An 18,622-nucleotide genomic window follows, 5' to 3' on the forward strand; every position below is an offset into this window, starting at 1 on the left:
CCACTAAATGACTCTTCTTTTTCAACTCATGGAAGGTGAGCTCTGAAACATAAATGTTGCTATTACAGAGAAGAATGCTACGAGTATGTTGTAATAATTATTCTCTACTTTCTCTAAGATTTCAAGTGATTGGAATCAGGGTCTTAACACATATGTGGCAGTAAATGGAAGTTATTCCTTTGACTTTGATGATCCAGATGTTCACAAGAATTTTTTACTTTTTCCCCTGTTGAATTTGAAAAGCAACAGCTCGATATTTGGCTATGGAGTAAAGTGGTATTAAAAACTGCTCTTGTCTTAATATGTATGTGTATCAACATATTTAGCACATTTCTTTTCCCTACCAGACTGTTTTTACTGTTACTTTCATCTTGCCTGAATGGAAGGAAAATATTTGGGTATAAACAGATGGTGCTAGCTAGTGAGAAGTACTTTCAATGACAACATAATGTTAACAAACTGAATGTCTCAGTACATTTACATTCTAAGATAGAAATTGGAATAAATATGAACTAATTTTAATGTGGTGAGCAATTTATATTGAAGTGGCTGAAGTTTGTGGTTATCCCACTCTTGGCAATGAAGTACTGATTCTTCATATTTGTAGGTGTGCATGCATAATTACTGCAGTAAAGACAGAGATTAAAAGTCTTAACTAATGATGAAAACTGTTTCATTTTTGTTTAATCATACTCAGAGACATCCCCTTTCCTGAGAGTTTACATCTTTAAAGAGACAGAGAATCTCACAGACTACAGAGGAAGCACGAGATAAAAGGAAGAGAATTTGTTTCAAGTTAATCATAGATACAAAGTTATTGTATGGTTTAAACCCAGCTGGCAAAAAGACCTGACACAGCCACTTGCTCATTCCCCCTCAGTAAAATGCAGAAGAGAATCAAAAGGGTAAAAGTGAGAAAACTCATGGGTTGAGATAAAGACACCTTAATAGATAAAGCAAAAGTCACACATACAAGTAAAGCAAAACAAGGAATTCCTTTGCAGCTTCCCAGGGCTCTGTCACACATAACAGGGACTTGAGAAGATAAAAGCTATCACTCCAAATGTCACCCCTTCCTTCTTCTTCCCCCAGATTTATATGCTGAGCATGGTGCCATATGGTATGGAATATCTCTGGTCAGTTGTGGTCAGCTGTCCCAGCTTTGTCTCCTCCCAACTTGTTATGCATCCCCAGCCTCCTCACTGGCGAGGCAGTGCAAGAAGCAGAAATTTTTTTAATTCTGTGCAAGTACTGCTCAGCAGTAACAAAAGTCAACCCTGTTCCCAGCACAAACCCAAAGCATAGCCCCATATTAGGTACTGTGAAGAAAATTAACTCTATCTCAGCCAAAACCAGCACAACTGGATTTATATTTCAGTTTCAAATGTCACATAAGCTTCATACATTACAGTTTGACATGTTTCATAAAGTCCTTCCAGCAAAAAAAGGATCAGGATTTCCTGTGGGTCTGCCTTGGAAAACTTTTGTTATAGATTTGAATGCACCAGATTTGGATTAACAATTAGAAAGGTCAGAGCTCAGTTGAGACCTTAGGCAACGTTCGATACCTTGACAGTAGAGGACAGAAGATGCTCCTGTGAATGCAGAATGTCTACCTGAACTATTCTGAACAAACTGGGTCAAACAGTAAACTGTTACCTAAAGACACTTGAATTCAGAAAACTCGAATGGATTGTAATTCACTCCAAGTGCTGAGGGAAATAAAGGCTGACAGTTGTTTTGGAAAGGTTGCTTCCTGTACAATACTTAGAAAAGGATGGACAATGACTTGGAAGGCTGAATTTTTATTTTGAAACAATAGCATGGGTAAGTGCTTCACCCTATGCTGCACATGTAAAAGAATGGTGGTAGCTGCACTCAACCTTAGCAGCCGACAATGTCAACAAGATTCACAATAGCAGGCATAAGAAAAAAAGTGGATTTTTTTTCTCTGCTATTCAGGCAACAACGAAGTACTACATGGCTCTAGAGACTTTGCTGACATGGGTGACCAAGAAGTAGCAATCAAGGCATCAGGTTGATTCTGTTGCAGTAGATACTGACTCGGTAATAGCAGCAGTAAGACTGCATCACCATCAGCAATTTACGTGAGCCCTTAATAGCAAATTTATGGTAAAAATAAAAAAGGCTTACAATATCAAATGGCAGCTTTCTGTATTTCTGCATTTTATAATGTCTGACCAAACCATAATCTCAAAACTGAATTTATCATTTCTCTTGGTACTAGGCCTATAACCTACAGTAGTCAAATTCTTGAAAGTTCACTCGGTGGCCAGTTCTCCAAAGGCAGGAGAAGGAAAGGAAGCCACTGTGGGACTTCTGAGCATTTACACATACATATACAAATATGGTTTGTAAGAAACTTTGTTTTTAAGCTTTCTAGCAATCAACACAGGTTGATTCACACAAAAAATACAAGAAAAGAAACTCCCACCATTTTTAGATTTTGTAGCATAATGCCGAAGCTTGCAAAACAAATTAAAATAGAAAATAGAAATTAAATTTTTATTTTAAATAAAATTGAATATCTGCACTGTGCAAGTTTTGAGCTGGCTTCCCACCAAGTCTCCAAAACTTGACAACAGGGTCTGCTTCCCAGAGAGGGAAGAAAAAAAACAAGCAGCCAAAGCTATAGCAAAAATATATATTTTACATATGAAACAGATATATACAGTGAGAATGTTATATACCTATAACCCCAGAAACCCTAAATAGCTTCCTAAAGGGAAGAGGGGAAGGGAGAAGGGAAAAGGACAAAATAGAATGAAAAGGGACAAAACCAAAACAGGTCTACACAGTCTAAAAACCCGGTAACCAACAAACTGAAGAACTGGCAAAATCTCACCATTCCCTTGAGAGAAACAGGACGTCTGGACAAGGCCCAACACTCTCCCCTCATGCGTGGCAGAGAAGAGCAGTCACTGTAGGCCTCAGCTCCAGATAAGCAAGACTGAGACAGGGACCCACTGTTCTCGAACCTTGCCACAAAGGAAGAGAGAGAAGTCCCTCCCGTTGGCTTTATTTATACCCCAGGTTACATAAAGGAATAGCATGGAATACTTCCGTGGTCACCTTCCGAGTTCCTTCCTGGTTACAAGCCAGTCTCCAGGAAGGCCTAGGGTGAAAACTATCACATGCACCAAAGGAAACATTTTATATACTCTCTCTTTAAATGTCAAAATAACTTCAGAAAGTTTGGGTTGCTTTAGCTTTTTTTTCTGTGGGTCCAGATGAAGGTCAAGCAAACCAGAAGATAAAATTTCATCATATTATCTGTTTACTGTAACTATTGTGTTTTTTTCACAGCTGTAGCTCAGTTAGATTATTCTAATTACATTACAATTAGCTTTTCAATTATGCAGAACTGTCTTAATATTATAGACAACTATAAAATGGTACAATTTTTCAGAAACTCTGTGATTGGCAATTACTCTTCAATGCAATCTAGACAGAAAGCAGTATTTCATTACAAATTATTTCAGAGTGAGCAAGACAGTTTTTCTTGAATATTTTTGTCCCACAGAAAACTGAAAGAGTATGTATGTCTTCACAGACTACCACAAATTTTCATAAGAATAAATCTCGTGGTAAATTGCAGAAAGAATTTTCAAACTTAACTAAATAGTATTGCTTATACCGAAAATATAAAACTGAAATCAGTGCAGGTTTAAGTGTGAATGTAAGAAATGGACTACTATTTAATCTGCTCAAGGGAAAGAATGTTGAATATATTCATAGCTTATTCACAGAAGGAATTTAAATACCAGGATTTTTTCTCATCATATTTAAAATACATTTGAAGATGAGTTAGTAATAGTGTTACTTCAAGTCAGCTCTAGGAAAATGAGAGAAAAATAATAAACAAAAATAGTTACCTAATAGTTTAACATATATGCAGAGAAAACATGATTAATTTCTACCAGATCTTCCTATCCCCCTGGAAACTGTTAAAATCACAAGAAAGATACGAGGCTATGTGCTTAGTAAAAGACAAACACAGCCTAAAGTAAATGATGTCTAAAAGTACTTTAACCCAACTGAACCCAACTGTTATTATTTGATGAGGTTACTCTATTCAGTGTCAACTAAAACTCATTAAATGAGCACCAAATAACCATGGGACTGAGGTCAAAATGAAGAAATAACTTCCTTGAGTGTGATGCTGATTATTTCTGAAATTACAGATTTGGAGCAATGCTGAACTTTGACCATGTAGTACTTTTCTGGGCATTTGTTGTTTCGTTTTTTAAAATTTATTTTAATTTCTCAGTAGCTTTTTATTCAGCACCCTCTCCTAGTAGTTTGTTGGGTTTTTTAGGGTGGGTGGGTTAGTCAGGTAATTTATTTATTGGGTCTTCCTCTTTTTTTTATTAAAGGTGTTTTCAGGTCCTTAGGGTACTTTCCAGGAGCTTCTGCAGGCACTGTATATATTAAAATAGAATAGAATAATTTCAGTTCAAAGGGACCTAAAATGATCATCTAGTCCAGCTGCCTGACCACTTCAGGGCTTACCAGCATAGACTTTTAAGGATATTGTCCAAATACCTCTTCAACACTGACAGCCTTGAGGCATTGACCACATGTCCAGAAATCCTGTTCTAGTGGTTGACTATGCTCTAAGTAAAGAAATCCTTCCTAATGTCCCATCAAAACCTGCCCTGGCACAGCTTTGAACCATTATTACACACTCTATCGAGGCATACAGGAGAGGAGAGCTCAGCATCTCCCTCTCCCCTTCTCATCCTCACGAAGCTGTAGCAATAATGTTACGCCTCAGCCTCCTTTTCTCCAAACTGGACAAACCCGAAGTCCTCAGCTGCTCCTCACAAGACATTCCCTCCAGCCCTTTCACAAGCTTTGTTGCCTCCTTCTGTGACCCTTCACATCCTTCCTACATTGTAGGGCCCAGAACCGCACACAATACTCAAGATGAGGCCTCAACAAGACTGAATACAGCGGGATAATCATCTCTTTTGACCAGCTGATGATGCCATGTCTGATGCACCCCAGGATGGGTTTACCCTCTGGACGAACAGGGCACACTGCTGACTCACACTGAGGTGCTGCCAACCAGCACCTGCAGATCCCTTTCTGCAGAGCTGCACTCCAGCCACTTGCCTCCCAGTTAATAATTGTGTCCAGTGTTACTCTGTCCTGAGTGCAAATCGGGCATTTGGAGTCGTCAGATTTAACCCCTGATTGATGTTATCTCCTTCATAACTTGTGGGTCCTTGATTTGTTAGTTGTTATCTGATTACTGGGTATGTAGAAGGAATGCAGTTGGTGGAGAGTCTTGGCCAATCTGGGATGAACTGACACCCAGAGACAACAGGCGGCAGCATCTAGAGGCTGCTCTAGGATGTGTGGGAGTACAGGTAGTGATGCCCCACAGGGCTTGATCCCTTGTCTGGGCATGATACCTGGGTACATCAGAGACTGTGACCCAGATGAAGCTCCTGAGGAGATGGCTGATCTCTGGATCTGGAGCAGCTAGGACTGCCTGTGGAACATGGAAATAGCCTCACTTTTGGGAAATGAGTGGTGGTGAAAGACCTGTGTTTCTGGGTAGAAATTTGTCCTGCACTTGGGTCACAACAACCCCATGCAATGTTAAAGACTTGGGGGAGGGTGTCTAGAAAGCTGACTAGCGGAAAAAGACATCAGGGTTTTGGTTAACAGATGGCTGAACAGCACTGTGCCCACACGGCCTGTATCAGAAATAGGGTGGCCAGCAGGACCAGTGATTGTTCCCCTGTATTTGGCACAGATGAGGCCACATCTCAAGTGCTGTGTTCAGTTCTGGGCCCCTCACTACAAGAAAGACATTGTGATGCTGGAACTTGTCCACAGAAGGGTAAAAAAGCTAGTGAAGGGTCTAGACAGTGTGTCCTGGGGAGCAGCTGAGGGAGTGGGGCTTGTGTAGCCTGGAGATAAGGAGGTTCAAGGGAGATCTTATCTCACTGTCTGCATGTACCTGAAAGAAGGGTGGTAGTGAAGGTAGGATGATCTTAGAAGTCTTTTTGAACCTAAATGATTCTATGACTCTATGAAATATTACAGGGGAAGATGAGCAGCCTGTGTGCTATTAGAAAGGATAAAAAGGGGATTTGACTGGGGCTTCACAGAAACTTTAAAGAGGAAAGAGCATTAAGTTCTTCCCTCATAGAGAAACTCTTCCCTTCACAGAGAAGAAAAGACAGCTGTAGGGAGACTATGTTTGAGTGACTCATGGATGGAGACCTGAAAGATGAGACAGGTTTGAAGCTTTTAATTTTCAGGAGCAGGAGAAAGTCTTCTCTCATGTCAGATCTGGTCCTACAGACATGGATACTGTACCATAATAGCCAATACAGAGGAACAGGTTCTTCTAAGGAGGATCAGTGAGAGAGCTGGGCCTGAATAGATCATTGGTATCAAGACTGAGATTCCCTTTTGATGGGAATGGAAGCCTCTAGCTGCTGACCAGACACACTGTTGCAGAAAGTTTATTGCTTGACATGGATTTAAGGTCTGCATTTTTGGTGTCACAAGGAGACTACCAGAGAGGGCCTGAGGCTGTTAATTCTTCCTATGAGAGGTACAGAGTGATCTGGTTCATACCATTGTGAGGCTGCTTACTATTATCTATGGGTGGTCATGGAGGACAGGAGATGTCCTTGATGACAGTAGACAGACAGATGTTGCACTCATCTTAAAAGGCAAGTGTGAATATCAGTGGAACTCCAGGAAGAGGCTGATCAACCACAGTTCAACCCTGGTAATACCATGGTGTAAATGGAACACATACTGGTCACATGAAGGTAATGGGTAATGGTCAGCATGAGTTTAACAAGAGTAAATCAATCTTGAATAACCTGATTGTGCTTTATTACAAGATTTAGCATTTGTCACTAGGTTTATGGATGCAGAGAGAGTGGTGGCTATTTTATTCCATCACTGGGAAAACTTTTAACCCTGCTCACCAGAGCATCACAGTATTCAAAGTGTGATGTTACAGTGTGGATGGGTGGACTAGTAGCTTGTTTGAGTACTGGCTGGATGGTTGAACCTGAAGGAAAGGGGTTAACAGTTTGTACTCTGCCTGGAGATCAGTTGCAAGTGGAGTTCCTCTGGGATTTATCTTGAAACCTATCCTCTACCATGCTTTGATCAATCACCCAGACAAAACAAGAGAATGCACCTTCATCAAGTTTGTGCATGACACCAAATTCCTCTTTACAGTTGATGTGCTCCAGGGTGGGGCTCTAAATGACACCACTGTATGGATGAATGGTGTTAATAGTTAAGGTGTAAGCAGGTCGGCTTGGCATGGGGACCAATGTTATTCTTTGTTATACTCTGAACCTTGTTGCTTCAGTCATTTCAACAAAATTTATATAAATTCTGAACTGAACTTAAAGTAACATCTGATCAAAAGCTATTATGATCACGGCTTTAAGTGTTGTTCATGGAACATTTTCACTTTGATCTGTGTTTTAGCTATATGTGCATGTGCACATACAAATATACATTCTTTTATAAAATGGTGGGTCACTCTAAATGATAACAATTTAGTGATATCTGCTCTAGTGGTTCATTTTATCAATCAGGATTTTCAGTTAACCAAGCTGTGCTAATCAACATTGTTTTGATAACCTGGGCTTGTTACCTGAAGAACTGAATACTGCATAAAGCTGTCTGAAGTAATGTTCAGTGTGTTGATTAATTCATATAGTTCAGGGCAACAATGTCGATGTTACATCAAATTCCAGAAACATTACTAACATACTGGCATGCCTAAGGATTCCTCCCTATTAGTCTGGACTTTCAGTGCTGTTCTGAAGTAGCTCCATTGCTTTCTGTTCTAAAGTGAGTATAGTAATTTAATTACTGTTATGTTGACATTATCAGTTTACCACTATATTGATGTGATGAGCATAAAAAAGTAAGGCTGCCAATTCTCTTCAGAGTTTTACGGTGATGCAATTTATATCAGCACACTACAAAAACCTGGTTGCAGGTCCAAGAGTTGGTTTTCAATTATATTAGTATTTGTCAAAATAACTCTGTATAATTATGTCTGTAGAAAAGAAGCTTTCTGTACAGTTAAAAATCTCAGTTGATGACTGCTATAAAGGATTTTTTTGATTGGTTACATTAAGCTGGGTGAATTTCTCATTGCATTTTTAAAGTCACTGTTTACACAGTCATTCTTATTATTAAAAGCACTTGCAAAAATGTTAGTACTCTTTGAACCAGGGAGTAAAGTACATGAAATTATTTCTAATAAACTGTTCAAGCTACATTTCCAGTCTGGCAAAAGGCTTTTCCAGCTGTAAGAGGGGACTCACTATGGTTTTCCTAATTGCTTATCATAAGTATGTATTCAGTGGTTCTTAAGAATGAACTCCTGAACATGATAGAATGCTGTGCTCTAAATTGTAATGATTAAGAGTCTCCAACAAATTTATTGCCTGGTTACAGATACCTGACATCATATGATATGCCAAGTGTATCCAGACAGGGTACTGGAGACTGTTCAAAACTAGCCTAGGTCTACTGCAAGTCCTGTAAAATACCAGGCAGCCTGTGGCAATATAACTTGGATAAATGCTCTGCTGGTTTTCGGCTTCAATAAGAGTTAATATTTTTTATAGCAGCTCATATGGTGCTGTGGTTTGGCTTTGTGACCAAAGTTTTGATAACAAGGGATGTTTTAGGCATTGCTGAAGAGTCCTTTTCTGTCTCTCACCTCAACACACCAGCAAGTAGGCAGGGGGTACACAAGAAGTTGGAAGGGGACACAGCTAGGACAGCTAACCCTAACTGACCCAAGGAATATTGCATACCATATGACATCATGCTCAGCGCATACAGCTAGGGGGGCCATTTGGAGTGATGGTGTCTTCCCAAGTAACTGCTGAACTTGATGAAGTCCTGCGTTCCTGGAGATAGCTGAACACCTGCCTGCCAATGGGAAGTGGTGAATGAATGCCTCATTTTACTTTTCTTGCTTTCCCTACTAAAGTGTCTTTATCTCGATCCAGAAGTTTTCTCACTGTTTCTCTTCGAACATATGAATAGGACTATGTGCCAAGAAACCATGTACAACCTCATTTGAACACTATAAAAGTTGAGGAAAAATTTTGGAAAATCAGAGAGAGAGGAAAAGGAGAGAGAACCAGTTACCCTAGCTGAGAATCTCTCCCCCTTCCCCCTCACTTTTTCTCTGCCACTGCATGCTGCCTACCTGCCTCCAGAGACTGAAACTCTGCCGACCTGCAGAGAACAGAGACCCATCTTGCCACATGCATGGGTTATATCTTATCCTTCTACCCTTATCATATTTCTGAGGGCCAAAAGGTGCAGCTTAACCAGAACCCTGCACAGTCTGGGACACGGCTCTGTGTGAGCTTCGAACCTACACATCCTGGCCACATTCCAGAGAACTAAAGCTGCTAAGACACCCCCCCTCGCAGCTAAAGAGAGAACATCGAAAACAGGTAGAGGAAAAAAAAGGGCTGAAACTGCTTCTCCCCCCTCAACACCAGCTCAGCGGAAAGGTAGTTTTTGTGGTATCTTTTCTGTTCTTCTCCAAGTAATCTTAGCATTTTCCAATCTTTTCTTATTTTTTCCTCTTTCTCTTTGCATCTCATAATAATTAATAAAATCAGTTTTTGGTATCAACAGATAACTTACGTGAATTTTAATTTTGCTCAAGGGAATATTTGAATCTGAAGTTCTTTCTGCAACATTTAAGCAGATTGTAACACTGTTACACTTCCCCTTCTCTCCAGTCCCACTGTGAGAAAGTGAGTGAGTGGCCATGTGGGGCTAAACTGCATGCTGGGCTTAATCTGCAAAGAATTATTGTAGTTTGACACCCAAATTAAGCATGCATGTCCATTTACTGTGAAGTAGATAGAGGGGAAGGTGATCTGATACACAATCTCAACAAAAGTTTGCTATCTCTGTGCAGGCCCTGGAGAATATTCAAAGTTCACGGGCCAAGTTATATCCTCCTTGATAGATGGTTCTTAAAATTAACAAGAGTACAAATTTAAAATCCAAACTACTTACCTTTAATTACAGATGTGAGACATCTAATCAAATTTGATAAATACGTATTATTTTTCCTTGTTGACTGCATACAAATTGTAAATTGAATGATTTATATCAGTTTACTAGGATTTATTTGCTCCATTCTACCATACTTTAGTACAATTGAGAATTATGGGGTTTACTTACATGTATGACGATGCGATGAATGTCACTGTACGTAGAAACGGGACTGTTACAAACATTGGTATGATTTAAGGAAATAAAAGTAAATGCTTCAAGTACTCTTGTTCTGAAAACAAATCTTCTGTATTTTATTCTTTAGTCCTTCTCTAATCCCAGAATATTAATAGAATTATTTCTCCCTATGTATGGAGAGTTTGGAATTTAGGAGACAATGTTTGAGTTGAAAAGTCTTTGTGCATAAATGTGTAAACCCAAATTCAGCAGTGCCATAAGGTCTAAATAAAGGAGTAGACTAAACAAGAAAAAAAAGATAACTGTTTTTCACTTCAGGAAAGATGTATTAGAGGCCAGCAAATCTGCACAAGCCAGAAGGTTAAAAGTGTAAGTTATGTTCCGGTATGCTGGTGGTCCAAAGAGGGACTGGGCCACACTGAGGAATGTCAGGGTAAGAAAGCTAGCTAGTGTCCAGACAAAAGAGGGAGACAACTTCAAGATCATTCACCTTTATTAGAGGATTAGCGTTGCCTGTTTCCCTTCCAAGTAAGATGCATGAACTTTAGATAGGTGTAACATAGATTTTCACATCTGAAGTGTCTCGATTCTGTTTATAGGATTTGCATGCACAAATTATTTTAGAGCAATTAGTCTGTAGGATGGGTGGGTGGGGTGGAGACGTTTACTTGATTATGTGACTGAACATACCCATCTGTCTCACAAAGTAGTCTGGGCAGCTGTCTAAAATGCAGACTTTGAAACCAGTATATTAGCCACACTCCCTCTGTCTTTGGATTTTCATCTGCTATTGCTAGGTCACAAATTCTCCTGTATTTTATTAATTATTTCATTTGAAAATTGTGGTAACTCAGTTTAAATCAGGTACTCATCCCTACTCTTACTGACACCTCCCCATTTGTTTATTTAAAGAAACCCAAAGATTGGGATGAAAAGAACATGGTTGTTTAGTTGCTTTATAAGGACACTTAAACAAAATGGTACAGCAGAAAATTTTGCAGTCACACCTGATCTGTCTTCAAAATTATGACCTTCTAAATGTTTATTAGACACCTAAAAATACAGCAATCATCAGCTTGCACAGAATTCCCAGCCTAAGTCCAGAACTTTAGCCTCATTCAATAATGTGCAAGTTCTTGAAATTACAGTAATGAAAATGTCATATAACTTTATAGATTTGCTTCAGTATAAATTTGCTCTGAACCAGAGAAAAAAAAACAGTTTGAAGATCTTTAGCCTTGGATGCCACTAAATATACAAATTTGAGTGTGAATGAATGGGAAGACTGAAGCATCTTGTGTATAGAGAGCTATGTAATAAAGGTATAAGATGTCAAATGATGAATATATCAGGTGCAATGGGACAGGAGGAAAAAGGACTTCATGTTGGATAGTTTGTACCCGTGGTTCTTGTAGAGGGATTTTAAATGTGTATTGGAATTTTCAGACACCTAATACATTTATTTCTTAATAAAATAAAAATATTATTACCCTAGGTTAATTTTTATATCACCAGGTATCAATTTTAACTTGTAATAATGAAAAGTGGTCTTTATGAACATATATGCATGATGGTGGAAATTTAAGTGAAATTTTAATACTCAAGCTCCATATGGCAGAATTTTCTGCACTGAAGTCATAAGCTATGATTTTCAGAAGGTACAATTTTCATTCTTGTACAGTACAGTTTTGAAATATGGAAAATCAGACAAAAAAATGTAAGAAACATTACTCAACACATTTCAGTTAAAACTCTTTATAATTCATATGTAAAGATTGTATATGCACAGAAGTCAGAAACATTTCTAAGTGTGTGGAGTCGAACCTGTGAAAAAACCTAATAAAAACAGATATCAAATATAACTTCTATAGATTAAGTCTAAGGTTAAGTGTCAACAGGATTTTAAAAATTTATTCCAATTACTTTAATTTATTTTCTAGTTGTAATATTTTGCGTACTTTCTATTAACGATTTTTTTTCCTGTAGTGAGGTTTAAGGGTTAAGCTGTAATATTTGGATTTTGCTTATTGAAAATAATAGAGTAGGCCGGCATAAGCCATTAGCACCATGAGTTTTCACCAAAGCAAGTGAAATCTTACTTAGAACCAAACTTATTTCATGAATTAGTAACTCATAGTGAGTAGTTTGATGCCAAAAATGTGCTTGTAAGAAATGTTGTTTCTTACTATTATAGTTTAGTAGATCTCAGATCTACCTACACTATTCATTTTCATGGTTGCACATATCAAGTTGAAGTCAGTCTCAAACTTTAAGAAACTGAGAAACTGAATTTAACTTCTCAATTTGCTATGACTTTACACTGTGATTGTAAAATTTTCATGACTTTACTGTAGATAGGAAATACACTAGTATAAAACCTTTCCAGTATCAAGAAGGTACAACTAATAGCTCTTCTTTAAGTATAACAATTAGCTGGTATCAGTAGCTGTAAGTGGATGCAGCCACTTACATGTTACAGTCCCCAGTAATACAGCACAAATGATTGCAAATGCTGTGTCAGTATACTGAGCACAATAGGTTCAGTGCAGGATCTTGAATGTTTGCTCCGCTTAGGGAAGAATACTAGATGTGGTTTTCCTCGTGTTTCTGTACTCTCACTACATTTGCCTTAGTTAGCAAACTTTTTATACATCAAGTGGATTTCCCTTGCCTGTTAAACTTTTCCCTCAGAAGGTGTTTTTATATAGTAGTACACACACTTTAAATCCAGGATTAAGTACAAAATTGACCATTGCATTTATGAAATCTCATCATCTTTATCTTAACATACCATTTACTAATCTGGATTATATGATGTAATTCCACTGTGTTTTGTGTTGTTTCAAATATTCAGAGCCTCCCCCTCTACCCTCCATCATCTCCTTTGCATTACTATTCCCACGCTGTACGATTGATTTTATATGCTTCTGAGGAACTGACAATGCTTACCAGGGCTTTCTCTAAGAGACCTCTTATTTATGTAGGATATGTTTGTTTTTGAGGTTTGTATGAATGTGAGTAACTGGAACTGACCAGACTGGCTAAGATGGACAGAAGTGACCTGTGCATCTGTCTGTATTCAATACAGAGTTTGGAGCTTTGGCACATATGACTTTTCAAGAATGCCTGTTGCTTTCAAGCTACTCTTGAAAGCAAGCGTGTGTTCTATCAGGGTCTTCCTCCTGCTGATTCCAGTATGGGCAGTAGTCGATAACAGGTAGTCACGTCATCATTTTGGGGTTTATGTCCTTTGTACTTAGCACCTTCTGGGGGGTTACTCGAGTAACTTTGCTGACAGTGGTTTGACTGCATCATTGTTTCCGGGTCTGAGAGAGCCAGGACATCTAGAGAGAACTTGGAACAGAAATACTGTCAGAATAGACCTCGTGGTATAATGGTTTAAATTTGTTCTGTGAGTGTGTTACAAAGTCTGGCAAAATTAATAATGTTTTTCCAGAGTGAAATATGATCTCTGGGCTAGTATTTGAGAAATCAGGCTTGGTCCCTATAGTACTGAGGCTCCCATTTGACAAACTTCAACTTTTGTCATATACGTATAAAACTTAGCACTAAAAATGTCACATTAAATTCTCAGTTGATGAAGGATGGTATATCTTCAATTCTTTTAATAACAGATTTGGTTCTTTATTGTATTTATTCAGACATATAAGACACAGGCAGTTGAAATTTGAATGGGCAGTCATAAAGTTAAATGAAATCAGTAAAATATCTTAAATTTCTGCCTTGCTTAGGGAAGAAACTGAGCTCATTACAGCTCAATTGCATATGCATATTGGCAGTCAAAAACCCCCAATATTTCAGTCATATTGACCTTACAGTCAAAGATTAATTTTTAAAATACCAACTGTTTTGTCAGTTAATAATTTTGATAATACATCCGAATCTCCCAATTATAGAAATCATCTAACCAGAATCTTCAAATACCCTTATCGTGTCAAGCCATATCCTCATGTAGCTTAGTACCTTTATAAGAGTGACCTTGAGCAGCTGCCAAGAGAAGAGGAAAAGAGTGTAGAGATTATTTTCAAATTCTCTTGACTCAGGCAATGTAAGAGCATGTTAGCCTTTACCACTGTTAACACAGTAATACTTTGAGATAGTCATCAAGTCCAAGATTTAACATTCACGAAGGAGAGGCTAAAAGCAAAGTTGTTTAAAATTTGGATTTATATATTGAAAGTGATATTTTGAAAGTGCTCACAGAAATGTGAATAAGTGAATAAGAATGCTTAATTTCTCTGAAAATGCTTAAGCTTTCAAATACGGTTTCACTATTTTAATTTTTCTTTTTTTTTTTTTTAGACTAAATGACTGGTTTTGTTTCAGGTGGGAAATTGCTTGTATGAGTTGTTATTAATGGTGTAAAAAAACCCTGATGCTATTGCTTTTACTAGATTTGTGCCTAAAGGAACCTACAGAGAATCTGTTTGCACTGCTCTGTGACATCAGCAAAGATAGTTTCTGCTCCAGAACTATTTCTAGTCTGACTATTCTACTCTAGACTATTTTCTAGTCTGACTAGAAGTGTTATAAACTGATGTTAAAATGACATTGTAGAGTATGTGCACTATAACACTTGAAATGCTAGAAAGAATATGATGTAATGTGTGTGAGCATCTGAGTCTTCAGGTGATTTTTACAGCTTTATCAAGTGGATTGGCTAGTTTGCGTTTGAAGGAAGATATTTATTATACATAAGACTCAGAATTTTAACGTGGACACCTCTCATAGTCACACTTCACTGTTACTTCAACTCATGTAAACTGATACATCAGCCTAGGATTACTACCACATTTTCACCTCTGTTGTTCTTCTGATCAGTTGCATTTTGACAATGATCTCCACGTAACTGTAGCAGATTCCTGATTTTAAGAATGAATTTCCATGTTGGTTATGATATTAAGAAAATTAGAAATACATCATTGCTTTTATTGAAGAAGATTCTTAGAAGAACCATAGTTTAATCTGTGTGCAAACCTTAAACCTTAGTCACATTTGTTGCAGACTGCTGACTTGGAAGCCTCAATCTTTTTCCAGAAGACTGTTTCTACCAGATATCCTCAGTAACAGCCCTTGCAACTTACCTTCTGTTATCTTTCCTGATTTCTAGGATTGGTTTAGATTACTCTTGTTTAATGAAACATGTTAGTTCATACTACCAGTCCCCCTGTGAATTCTTTCAGGAGTTCAAGAGAACATTTCCTTCTGAAGCTTAATCTTTTCTGTCCTACTGCAAGAGACAGCCTGGTTATTTTAAATTGCTCCTCTTGAGTATGCAGATGCATCTGTGTTACAGAAGGAACCAGTTGCTCAATTTACTTGGCTAACACTGAGCTTCTGTCCTGAAAAGCTTTTCTTCTTTCCCATTAGGATATTACACTTCATTGGGAAATGCATTTTAAACTTGCATGAAGCCTTTCATTCTATACTAGTCTGTAAAGTTTACTTAGTTTATAAATGGGATAAATATGTGTACCTACCACTGGCTCTTGCAGAACACAGGCATGGTTATAATTAATCACTCTGGGGTGGCAGTGGATTAAGGAATATTGATCCCTAATGTCCTTCTTAGAAGGATGTTATACATGCATGGCATTGCCTTGTTGACAGTAAGTTTTATAATTAAAGGATTATAAAATAAGATTACAGCTGGAGCTAATAAGAAAATGTTTGAATGACAATATACTCATCTCCTAAGGAATAATACAGAATCCCAGTTGCTTGAGACATTTAAAAATAGACAAGACATCTGACCCTTTCCATCTCTAGTTCCTATATTTCAAGTTTGATTTCAAACAGCCTCATCAAGCACTTGTCTTTGATATTTTTATTTTGAGAAATGAGTTTTTGCTGTTTGGTAGAACTTACTTTGCAGAGAGTACCCAAAGAAAGCTTTTTAACAATATAAATTTAATAATGATCCCTTTTGGTTGAGGGTATAATACATTTTATGCTCACATCCTGATTTAAAAAAGGCAGTTAACTGAAAAGTATAACTTAGTATTAATATTTTTGGGTTTAGTACTGCACTTATCTTTATTTATGGCACCTTAAAGTTCACAGTTTCTGATAGGAAATGGATCCATAGTGCTTAATTGCTTTCAGAACAAAGGGAAAAAATATATGTTCCAGAATGGATTCTAAAAGAAATGCACTTCCGAGAAACATCTTTCACAGAATATGTGTTTCTTTCTAATTCAGCTGGGTTCAAGTAAAGAGGGACAACTGTTAAAATACCCACATTTGCAACATCATGGGATATTATATTACAGATATCACGTAATTCTTTTGAAAACTGATGCTAGTGGTTTAAGAAGAGTACTTTTGATGAGTATGTTACTAATAGAGGAAAAAGCCACTGTACAGAAGGTAAGAATTTCTGTAAAATTAAGTGAATTACAGTGTTAATTTGTAACTGTAGAAACAACCTTAGAAAATACACATACAAAATGAGATTCTTTGATGTCTGTTGGACAAAGAGTAGAAAGAAAATGTATCATCAAAAGGTATATACTCAGTTTTGCAATTGTAATCCCTCCTGCCACCTGTGCATCTGAGAAGATCTGCCCAATTAACTCCATGTTTCAATAATGAATAACCCCAGGCATATAAAACATCTCAAAGTTCACATTAGATGCATGTGCAGATTAAGATGGCTCATGGACTTGATCAGCAAGGATGACTGTCTGTCAACAGAATCTGCAGAGAATTAGATATGAATAGCTGAATAGAGGCATCTTAGGGAGATTGCAACTTGGATTGATGACCATACAGTGTAAGAACAGATTGTTTAGGGAGTATTTCTTCCCTGAATAAATTAATCAAAAAGCTGCACTATTCCTGCTTGCCAAGTGCAGTCAAACTATAGAGTTGGTTATACCTATAAACTCAGCAATACAGCAGAATAAAGTGCTGGAAAGTGTTGCCATGTCTTTCCCTAGACTGACTATGCGGCTCTAAGGTTGCAGATACATAAAATATTTCACAAAGGCTGACTCTACAGCCCCACTTTTGTCAACATCCTGATGTGTAAATCCAATGTAGAGGATCATTTAAGTCTACTAAGTCTTGAATGCTTTAGAGTGTGAGCTGTCTCATCACTGTTATGCAATGGTAACTAGATGAATATTCCAATTATGTTATTCCAAAATGGAAATTCTAGTTGTCTCTTTCTTGTTTTTCTTGAGACTCACTTCTGAGTAGAGTCTACCCATAAGAAACTCCTTATTCAGGCAGCCATCTACTAGGCCCAAAGGCAGAAAAGCTCTGAATGTGGCAACTCATAAAGCTATTGAAGGAAAAGTGTACTGCCATGTGCTCTTAAATGCAGCCAAATGAGGGCCTGGGTGGAGTTTATCCTCTTATGGGAGCTATAACTCTGGACATGAAAGGGGAAAAGAAATTTTAAGCTCTGAACAGCCTGAGTAGAAGTCTACAGGCTAGCATAAGCTTGCACAGAGACAGAATGTCCAGTAGAAAGAAAGGGATAAAACTACTTGGAAGAAAGACGTTGAAAGAAAATCAATAGCAATGTGCTGAAAATAGGAAATGTAATTGATCCATTCCCGGGGTCCTAGTCCTCATAAAAAGCAAAGTTGAGATGTGTGACATTTGCTGTACATTTAGGGTGTCTCTGTCACTTTTATTGAGTTACTCGGCATTGTTCATATGTGTCTGAAATGAGAAGTTAAACAAATGACAACCATTGGATTGGAGAACATACAGTAAATGATGAGATTACTAAAAGACTGAGAAAGGAGTGTCTTCAAGAATATTTGACCTTCAGTTTTGAGAGTATTGATAGGCTTAAATTTTAAAGAACGACACGTGGAAACTGTATTCTTTTTCTTTCTTTCTTTCTTTTTTTCTTTCTTTCTTTCTTTCTTTCTTTCTTTCTTTCTTTCTTTCTTTGTTTCTTTCTTTCTTTCATTTTCTTTCTTTTTCTTTTTCTTTCTTTCATTTTCTTTCTTTTTCTTTCTCTTTCTTTCTTTCTTTCATTTTCTTTCTTTTTCTTTCTTTCTTTCATTTTCTTTCTTTTTTTTTCTTTCTTTCTCTTTCTTTCTTTCTTTCTTTCATGGGTGTATACTTTGATTTGTTAAGTGCTGTGGGGTTTTTTTGCTTTTGAGGGCATGTGCAGTGAAGAATACATCTGCATTTAGCTTGCATACAAATGGAGAGGTTTGTGTGTCCCAGTTACATGACTGGGACAATGTGAATGAGAAGAATTGCCAAAAGGAGTTCTTTCATACCTTTTAGTAACTTTCAAGCCTCAGTAGAAAACACTGGATCAGGTTTTATTTTTATGAATATGTATGTTCATAACTACTGTTATATTCAAAAATGT

Source organism: Chiroxiphia lanceolata, chromosome 1 (genome assembly GCF_009829145.1).
Source record: "Chiroxiphia lanceolata isolate bChiLan1 chromosome 1, bChiLan1.pri, whole genome shotgun sequence".
Lineage (NCBI taxonomy): Eukaryota > Metazoa > Chordata > Aves > Passeriformes > Pipridae > Chiroxiphia > Chiroxiphia lanceolata.